Genomic DNA, 10,058 nt, shown 5'->3' on the forward strand with positions numbered 1-10,058 from the left:
TCCCTGGCGGTCCAGTGGTGAGGACTCCATGCTTCTACTGCAGGGGACACCGGTTCAATCCCTGGTTGGAGAACTATGATCCCACAAGCCACCGCGTGGGGCCAAAAAAAAAAAAAAAAAAGCCAGAGATCTGTTATGGTGTTGATGAGTGCTAGGCATTATTAGAAACATCGTTTCATTATGTTTATGTTTCTTTGTTGAGGAGTTGGATTGGGGTGTTGCAATCATTGTACTTTGTTAAAGCTTCAAATGAAGCCAGCAAAAGTTAGTGATATCTGTATGCAGGACACTCTGCTAGGTATTGCTTCAGATGGAGGATCCCAGGTGACCTTGAGTTGGGGAGGGAGTTGTTGGAGGGAGCCGGGGTGGCTGCGAGTGGGGGCTCTGGCAGGAGAGGAAACAGCGCAGGTCAGACAGGCTTCGTCATCCACAGCCAGGAGGGTTCGTCCTCCGCACTTTTCCCAGCCAGCCAGTGGCAGCCTACATACCTTCAACCACCCTTTCTGTGCTCTCTGGTTAGAGTTATATAGAGAACTGAAAGAAACCTAAGAAATCGTGTAGTCTGGCACTTTACAACTTCTTTTACAACTCAGGAAAGATGCCAAGAAGGTGGTGACCTGCCCAAAGTTATGCGGCTTTACACTGTCAAGGCCAGGACCCTGCTCTTTGCCAGCGAGGCTAGTGTTCTTTCCACCGTAGCCCATGCTCTGACCAGAGGGTTGATAGTTAACAGTTGCTCCTGAGTAGGAAAAGAAGGGAAGCCTCTGGGTGCTAATGTATGCATTTAGGAAGAAACCTGTGTAGTTGCGATCTTAAGAAATCAGGGAAAAGACAGTACATCAATCTTGAAAGCAGAGTACTACTGTTAACTTTTCACAAAGTTATGTAATATTGGTTTCTTTGGACCCACTGAGATACAGTCTCACCCTGATTATGTCTTGGTCCACAGTGTACGACATGGAGAAGCTCTTTGCCACATTCAGCATTAGTTGTGAAGTTCAAATTAGGCCCTTTAGATGTAGGGAGAAATTTCTGGTATGTGGCTAAAATTGAGTTCTAGAATTGAAAAGAGGTAAGGCCCTAGCAGTCCTAAGTTTTTCACCTCTAGACCTCAAGTTTCAGGGAAGGTTTCACTTCTACATTTAGAAGCGTCCTAAGATAAAGCATTACTTTGGGAGCCTGGAGATTATTCACTGTGCCTGACAAGAGTAGGGATTATTGGGGCTTCCCTGGTGGCGCAGTGGTTGGGAGTCCGCCTGCCGATGCAGGGGACACGGGTTCGTGCCCCGGTCCGGGAGGATCCCACGTGCCGTGGAGCGGCTGGGCCCGTGAGCCATGGCCGCTGGGCCTGCGCGTCCGGAGCCTGTGCTCTGCAACGGGAGAGGCCACGGCAGTGAGAGGCCCGCGTACCGCAAAAAAAAAAAAAAGAAAAGAGTAGGGATTCTTGAGCAGGACTACTTCCCTGGACATTTCCCTGACCTAGTACTCTGGTGGGTCAGTTACCTGGGGACAGATTTGTATCCCTTTGACAGTAATATGAGAGGACATTCTTGCAATAGAAAGTCCATGTGATGGGAAGTTTATGGAGGCAGCAGAGCATGTGAAGGAGGATGTGTGGCCTCAGTCTGGCTCCATCACTTATTAGCAGTGAGTGACCTTGGGCATTTTGCTTGAGCCACAGTTTCCTTGTCTGTAAAATGGAGATATATCTTCCTCAGGGCTGGTGAGAAAAGGAACTAAAATAGGAAAAGTATATAGTGGAGTGCACCACCTATAGGTGACACTCAGTGAATGGTAGTGTAGTTGTCCATTAAACAGACATTCCACGTTGTACCGTGTACCAAGACACTGTCTAGAGCGGGGCTGGTTCCTGACAATCCTGTTGATTTTACATCCTCCAATATCTGCTCAGTAGAGAAGGGCAACTAAACAGGGCTATTGAAAGTGCTCTGATGGGGGAGTACATGGTGTGTACCAAGATAGGTCCTCCTGACTTGAAAGGTCACAGGAGGCTTCTCAAGGGAGGACCATTCGCTTCCTCATCCAGGGGCTTGTCTTGTCTCAGCAATCTCTTCCCACCTCTGTGGCTCGTTCCTCCCTTCTTCTGCTTAACCGTTGGCATTCTCTGGACCCTCTTATTTCATTGCCCTTGCTCCCTGGGTGCTCTCGGATATCCCTAGGCTTTGATGATTGCCCGTAAGCTGATGACCCACATGTTGATACCTTCAGCCAGACCTCCCCTAGCTCCTCCAACTCCTGCTTGGCGCTGCCATTTGGGTATCTCACTAGTAACTTGAGCTTCCTAAGTCCAGAACTAACACATATTCCTCAAACTCTCCTCCATTTGTCCCCTTCTCCGTACGGGCTTTACCATTTACCCACTCTCTCAAATCACATTCCTCCTTTTCTCTCACCACCCTCCATATCTAATCCATCACCATGTTACTGTCAGTGCTGTTTCCATAGTACGACTTGAATCTGTCCACTCTACTGCCACAGCCACTGAGCCACCATCCTCTCCTACCTGGAACATTGTGATTGCCTCTTAACACAGCCTCCCCATTTCTACCCGTCTGTCTGTCTCTATTCCAGTGTGCCCAGAGCAGCCAAAGAGTCACCTGTCTTTCCTCCCTTAAAATCGTTTAATGGTTTCTCATAGCACTTAATAGAAAATCCAAACTCCTTCCCATTTCTCCCAAGGCTCTGAGTCCCCTGGCCCCTACCCACCTCTCTGGCCACCTCTCTGCTGCTTTTGCTTGCCGTCCTTCAGACACATGGACTTTCTCTGTGTCCTCTGAAGGCTCCAAGCTCTTTCCCATCTCAGGGATTTCGTTATATGCTGCTGCTTCTGCTCAGAACACTGTGGCCAACCCAGCCTTTTCTCATCTTTCAGGGTATTTGTTGAATGAAAATAAATAGCATGAGACAGGCAATAAATAGGATGGGGTAAGGAGGAAAAGGTCTTTAAAAAAAAAAAAAAGAAATATAGAGAGAAATGTTTGAAGAGCTAAGAGTGTCATTTTGGCTGTGGTGTAGGTAGTTATTCAAGCGAAACACCTGGGAGTCAGGCAGCAAGAACCCAAGTAGGCTGCTGATGAGGCTATAAAATGATGCCACCACTTTGGAAAACTATTTTGGAAGTTTCTTAAAAAGTTGAACGTTATGTCTACCTTGTGACCCAGCAGTTCCATTTCTAGGTATTAATCCAAGAGAAATGAAAATATATGTCCACTAATAAGCCTTGTACAAGAATCTTCTTAGGAACTTTTTTCATGAAAGTCGAAAACTAGAAACAGTCCAGACGTCCACCCAGTGGGAGAATGGATAAACAAAATGGTATGTTCCTACAGTGTATGGTAGTAAGAATACCCGCTTCCAGGGGAAAGCAAGGTGTGTGGGAAGGAAACAGATGCGCATGGGGGCAGGAAGATAAGGAGTGCTTTTCTGTGAGTTCTGTGAAGGTCCTCTTTGGAGGGGCAAGAGCGAGGTGGAGAGTTGGAAGCTTGAGGAATACAGGAAAGGTCTGAAGAAACTGCTGCGGCAAGCAGATAGAGCCGGCTAAGGAAACAAGAACTGCAGGGGGATGTAAAAAGTAGTTAGGATGAGCTTTCTGCCTCCAGGATTTTAGAGAAATTGGTCAGACCTTTACAGTTGTTTGTCTAGTTTTGGATTCCAGTGATTTAGACTCAGCTTTTCCTGCCTGGTGTCCCCATAAGCTTCTGCCATTCCCATTCATTAGATCAGTGACTTATACATTATTCCAGAGCTCTCACGCTTTATTTAACCAGTGCTTATGAAGCGCTCACTGTGTTAGGTAGGTGGCAGTGTTCTCAGTGTTGTATCAAAACAGTAAAGGTGGGGGATACTCTTATCCCCTTGGACCTGAGGTACCCCAGGTGGCCTGGCTGTAGTGGAAGAAGTAAGTCATCCTCTTCCCAATGCCACAGCTAGAGCAACTCTAACCATCTCTCTCTTCTTATCTTGGGTATCTGTGGAAGACTTTTGCTGGAAAAACTGCGTATTTTCGAATACCACTGCACTAGGCTCTAAGGTCCTTGTGGTCAAGGCTGTGTTTTATTTTATAGTCCCAGCAGCTGGCACATTGCCTATCAATGCATTGAGAGTGAATGCACCATTTTGCTTCTGAGCCTCTGCCTGGAATGCCCTATCTTTCTCCACTATCTTTATCCATATGTTACAGTGATGTATGTCATATGTTACAGTTACTATGGAATGTGTCTGTTTCACCACAAGATTGTATTCTTAGATGGTCACCATGCCTTGTTAATCTTTATTTCTTTATGTCCCCATTCACATAATATGTATTAAAGTAATGTTAAATTTGGATTTGTTGTAAAAAACATGTAAAGCATCTTTAAGAGTAACTAAAATAGTTGAAGAATAGGGGGAAAATTCAGAGAAAATATCAGCCAAAGAAATGAGTTAATTTAGCCTGATAAAGTATCCTAAGCAATGAGGTAATGAGGGTCTTAGGGTATGTTAAAGAGTGATGGCCTGCTGTTCCTCAACTCTGAGAAGGAAAACAGCAGCAGATGAGGTCGGAGGGAGTGCTAGTGGCTTGGGTGGACAGACCAAAGAACTCCCTGCCCTGTGAGGAACTCTGGGAATTTCTCCTAGAGAGTTTTAGGCAGTAGAATAGACTCATTTATGTGCAATAATTCCTACTTGATGGCAGAGGCATGGCGGACATGCCTCCAAGATTCCAGCCAAATGACTCCTACACCCTCAACATACACAGTGTAAATGAACCTAAAGACTTACAGGCACCTGTACATTAGTGAATAGACATAAGCAAAAAAGTACACGTTGCACTGAATTTAGTGCTGCTGTTCTGTTTTGCTTTTACCTAGTGGATATGTGAGTTTAAACATAACGGGAGTAGAATTTTCATCTTTTAGTTAAGAAGTCTTTGTGGAAGTGGGGTTAAGTTCTAACATATTGAATAAGAGAGGTTTGAGTTGGAGTGAAGGGCATTGCAGCCTGTGTCACTTATTAAATTTTTTTTTTTTTAACTGAAATTTTGCTACATTGGTTAGCAAAGTGCTAAAAGTTGGCTATCACTAAAGATGAGAGACAGAGGCCAAGTGAAGCCTGTGGGAATGAAACATCAGAGAAAATACAAGAAAAAGAAAATTTCTATTTCGATTCAGCCCAGATTGCTAAATCTATACCATGCTAGGCACAAAAAATGCAAAAGTAAATAAAACGTCTTCCCTTTCCCCGGAGTTCAGTGTCTGTGGGAGAGTCAGACATGGAAAATTAACATTCATAAAATCTATATAGGATCTGCAAGACTATAATAGTGGCGCAGCCAGAGTTCTAGGGAAGAACTAGGGAAGAGGTTTACCCCTGATTAAGAATGGGAAGAATATCGGAGAAGACTGAGGGGAGGGGACCTGTGAGCAGGATCTGCAAGGATCGATAGGAGAGAGCATTCCAAGGGAAGGTCCTTCAAGAAGCAAGGCTTGGAAGTATGTGGCATGTTATATATATATATAGCAAAGTGCAGGCTCTTAGAGGGGCCTGGAGATTACAGGGAAGGGACTGTCAGAAGGAAGTATGGGCCAAGGGTGAAGTGGGAATAGCTTGATGATGGGCCTTGAATCTGGGCTAGAGCACTTTATTCTTACTAATGAAACAAGGTTTTGTGAAGAGAGTTGTGAAATGTGGTTGAGAAGACTTGTCGATTGTGAGGAGAGGTGGAGGTGGGAAGGAGATGGGAGGGCTGGAAGCAAATGATGAATTGATCATCTTTTCCTGTTCCTGTTCCGGAGGTTTTCCCATGGCCAAATCCCTAGTCTGCATGAGAAGGAACTAAAGCTGGTTTAAACAACATGGACTTATAGGAAATGTTGGCATCAACCCATGTTAATTCCAACAGATAGGCAAGGATATTTTATTTATGAAAAACTTTGAATAAATAATAAAATAAATAATTATGTAATTAAACACTTGAAAATATTAACCCACTTAATTCTTATAAAAATCCTATGAGGGTATACTATTATCTCCATTTTTTCAGGTGAGGAAACTGTAACAGAGAGGTTGAGTGCTTTGCCCAAGGTCCTGTCTAAAAAGTAGCAGAGCCAGGATTTGGAATCAGGCATCCTAACTCCACATTCTGTGCCCTTAACTTGTGCACTGTGCGATTCTGTGCTTAATTTGATGAACTGGAAAATAACTCTTGCAGAATAAATTTGTGACACCTTTGAAGGGAAGAGTTTGGGTTTGGATTTAGGGGAAAAAAAAAAAAATAGAGTGGAGTCCAGAGTTGCCATTTTGGGCCTACTTGTTAGAACAACATCTGTGTGAGGGCCGTTCCCCATCATATCCTCGGCACCTAGAATAGTGCTTGGCGTGTAGTTAGTGCTCAGCAAATAGTTTTTGTGTGAATTAATAAATGAAGTAGAATTTTCCTGCCAGCTTTCAAAGGAATGTGCCATGGAAGCTTCGGTTTCTTTTTCCCCTTTCTGAATTAATGAGTTCCATGCATTTATTACCTGTTTTTATGGAACTTATCTTACTCAGCTTTCAAAGGATGCCAGCCCAGTCTACTGTTCTCTAGATTAAAAAAAATCAGCGACTTATTTTCAAAATCAAAATATTAGGTTTTAAGATTTCGGCAGAAATCTTTTTATATAAACAAGATTTCTTTTGTTGATGCTTTTTGCTTATATTTAAGATGTAAACCTCGGAAATGTTATTAAGAATTGAAATTGACTTCTAATTATAGTAGTTGATTATATGTTTATTGAATCTTAGCAGACCAAGTGTTATCTCTACTTCCCCTTTTTTGCCAATTCAGATATTCTTAGTATTCGATACTGGTCCTTCTGTATCTGCTAAAGAACCTTCCTCAGTGAATAATTCGTTAGGAAATCTCTTCCAGGAAGCCAGTGATAATACTACTCAAGAGGTGTCTGCTAATGTTAAGTCACAACACTGACTATGTATAAGTCACATATCTGATTTCATTAGCTAATTAATAGGTAATATAGGTTCTGAGGAGGAGAGACATGTTTTCTCTCTGCTTTAGTTCATTCTAAATTAAATCATTTGGGATAGGAAAATGGGAAATTTTGTCTTTCCATCTAGAGATACATAAAGACTTGGTTCCATAAGCCAATAAATTGTTTTTCTTGTTGACTTGATTCAGATTATTAATACTGTATTAAGAGATATACTTCATAATATTTTATTTCCTTTTAAGAATAAGATTTAACTCTACTAAATTAAATATTTGAAAAAAATCCTACTACTCTTAACAGTATTTTTGTTCTGAGTTAAAATGGTCATATGAAAATAGTTACTTTTGTTGAAATAGTTATACATGGAAATAATTACATATGTTAAAGAAAAAATGTCAAGAATGTTAGCATAGTGTTTTAGTTGAAACAACTTTTAGAACTTTTTTCTTGAAATATATCCTTTTATTATAAAATTAGTACATGCTCTTGTTGTAAAATTCAAACAATACATAGCTGTATAACTTTACTCTCCAGAGATAACTATTGTTTACAGTTTAGTGCATATCCCGTACTTTAAAAAAAATAGGCTTTATTTTTTAGAGCAGTTTTAGATTCACAGCAAAATTAAGAGGAAGGTACAGAGATTTGCCACATACCCTCTGCCCCTGCACATGCACAGCCTCCCCCATTATCAACGTCTCCCACCAAAGTGGTACCTTTGTTACAATTGATGAACCTACCTTGACACATTTTCACCCAAAGTCCATAGTTTATGCTACAGTTCACTCTTGGTGTTATATTGTATATTCTGTGGTTGGGAGAAATTTATGACCTGTATCCATCATTATAGTATCATACAGAGTAGTTTCACTGCCCTAAAAATCCTCTGTGCTCTACCTATTCATCTCTCCCTCCCCCTAATCCCTGGCAACCACAGTTTTTTTACTGTCTCCATAGTTTTGACTTTCAGAATATGATATAGTTGGAATCATACAGTATGTAGCCTTTTCAGATTGGCTTCTTTCACTTAGTAATATGCATAAGTTTCTTCCATGTCTTTTGATGGCTTGATAGCTCACTTTTTAGCACTGAATAACAGAACTGCCTTTTTATTTGTAGATGAAGGTGGTTCTTAATACTGTTTTACAAAATATTCTGAGGTTTCTGTTTGCAGGTGGTTCATCTCCTGAAGACTTCTTTTTTTAAAAAAGATTTTTAATTAATTAATTAATTAATTTGTTTATTTATGGCTGCATTGGGTCTTCGTTGCTGCGCGGGCTTCAGTAGTTGTGGCTCGCAGGCTCCAGAGCGCAGGGTCAGCAGCTGTGGCTCACGGGCTCAGTTACCTCGTGGCATGTGGGATCCTCCTGGACCAGGGCTTGAACCTGTGTCCCCTTCACTGGCAGGTGGACTCCTAACCACTGCGCCACCAGGGAAGTCCCTCCTGACGAGTTCTTAAGTATTCGTTTCAGACAGTTGACGCTAAATTATTACCTGGTTTTTAAATGTTGCAGTGCAAAATTTTTTTCTTTGTATATTAAACCACTGATTTAATGGCTAACATTAATACATCCTTTACCAAGTGCCAGGCACAGTGCACAGTATTTATTTTCATTATTTTATTTAATTCTGATGAAACATAGCTGGAACCCAACTCTGTGTGGCTCAAAACCTTTTTCTCCCTTTTAATATAAAGTGTGTACCTTGTAAAAATACATACCGCATCACTGCTTCCTTCCCCCGATCTGAGCTTAGAAGCCCCCCCACACACACACAGGTTTTCTCTCCCTGCGCCCCACTCTTTCTCCTCACAGCATTTAAACGACATTTTTGTCTTTTATCTTTTTTCCCCCCACTAAAATGTAAATTCCATGGTTAAAAACTGTGCTTCCTTCACCTTTGCATGTCTGTTGCCTAGAGCAGTACATGGCACCCAATAGGAGCCCACATATTTGTTATGAAGAATATGTACCATAGGCTCTATCAGTCTGTAAGATTTGCTTTTAATTACTTTTGTGGACAAACTATTAAATTATTTTTCTTTTTGTATAGTGATTTAAGTGAGGGAGTTGAAGGAGGGGTCTCTTGAAAAGATGCTGAGGAGCCAGTTGAGTAGGAGAAGGCTGTTGTGGAAGTGGGGACTAGAAGTGGTTTGGACAAGCATAGTGGGAGACCTGCCTGAGGTCTGTCACAGCCTCTTTTTTTTTTTTTTTTTAATTAATTTAATTTATTTATTTCTGGCTGTGCTGGGTCTTCGTAGCTGCGCGGTCTTTCTCTAGTTGCGGCGTGCGGGGACTAGTCTTCATTGTGGTGCACGGTCTTCTTATTGCAGTGGCTTCTCTTGTTGCACAGCATGTGCTCTAGGTACACGAGCTTCAGTAGTTGTGGCACGTGGGCTCAGTAGTTGTGGAGCACGGGCTTAGTTGCTCCGCGGCATGTGGGATCTTCCTGGACCAGGGCTCGAACCCTTGTCCCCTGCATTGGCAAATGGATTCTTAACCACTGCGCCACCAGGGAAGCCCTGTCAGAGCCTCTTGAATAGTAACTCTTCTTCCCTGGGCCATGGTTCGGTCTCTTCCTAACAACTGCCAGAAAATCTTTTAAAATACATCTTTTGGGCTTCCCTGGTGGCGCAGTGGTTAAGAATCCACCTGCCAATGCAGGGGACATGGGTTTGAGCCCTGGTCTGGGAAGATCCCACATGCCGTGGAGCAACTAAGCCTGTGCGCCACCAATACTGAGCCTGTGCTCTAGAGCCCGCGAGCCACAACTACTGAAGCCCACGTGCCTAGAGCCTGTGCTCTACAATAAGAGAAGCTACCGCAATGAGAAGCCCGCACACTGCAATGAAAAGTAGCCCCCGCTCACCGCAACTAGAGAAAGCCCGCACACAGCAGTGAGGACCCAACGCAGCCAAAAATAAAATATATAAAAATAAATTAATTAAAGAAATAAAAAATAAAACTAAAATACACCTCTTGTATGCCGAAGTAAATGTAGATGCCTTGCTTTGTTATCCGCAGTAGGACCCTTTCCTGCCTTTCCAGCCCCGTCTCCCAGTTTCCCTAC

This window comes from Lipotes vexillifer, unplaced genomic scaffold, assembly GCF_000442215.2.
Source record: "Lipotes vexillifer unplaced genomic scaffold, Lipotes_vexillifer_v1.1 scaffold382, whole genome shotgun sequence".
NCBI classification, from domain to species: Eukaryota; Metazoa; Chordata; class Mammalia; order Artiodactyla; family Lipotidae; genus Lipotes; species Lipotes vexillifer.